This window comes from Penaeus monodon, chromosome 31, assembly GCF_015228065.2.
Source record: "Penaeus monodon isolate SGIC_2016 chromosome 31, NSTDA_Pmon_1, whole genome shotgun sequence".
In the NCBI taxonomy this organism is placed as follows: domain Eukaryota; kingdom Metazoa; phylum Arthropoda; class Malacostraca; order Decapoda; family Penaeidae; genus Penaeus; species Penaeus monodon.
This window is the reverse complement of record NC_051416.1, coordinates 24,070,538-24,070,764: the sequence shown is the minus strand read 5'-3', so window position 1 is coordinate 24,070,764 and position 227 is coordinate 24,070,538. Positions and strand designations below refer to the sequence as shown.

Genomic DNA, 227 nt, shown 5'->3' with positions numbered 1-227 from the left:
CTGAGTAATAAGTTGTATATTGACATGATAGGAAGTCAGGCAGGTCCAACACCTTTCAAAACTATGGTTGCTAGTCTATCATATATCACAACAAAACAACAAGAGAACATCTAAAACACACAATATTACGTTACAATTCTATATGATGTAATATGTACTTTGTGAATACATGCAAAATCAAACAGTGGGTGGGTTCACAATATTGGGCATCAGATGTGTAACACCAG

At 34.8% G+C, this 227-nt stretch overlaps 1 protein-coding gene across 2 annotated transcripts in view; it reads right to left on the bottom strand.

The window, feature by feature from the left end:
• The window catches only part of LOC119593117 (regulator of G-protein signaling 10-like), a 10,150-nt gene that overhangs the window by 944 nt on the left and 8,979 nt on the right, over positions 1–227 (bottom strand). The window lies entirely within an intron of this gene.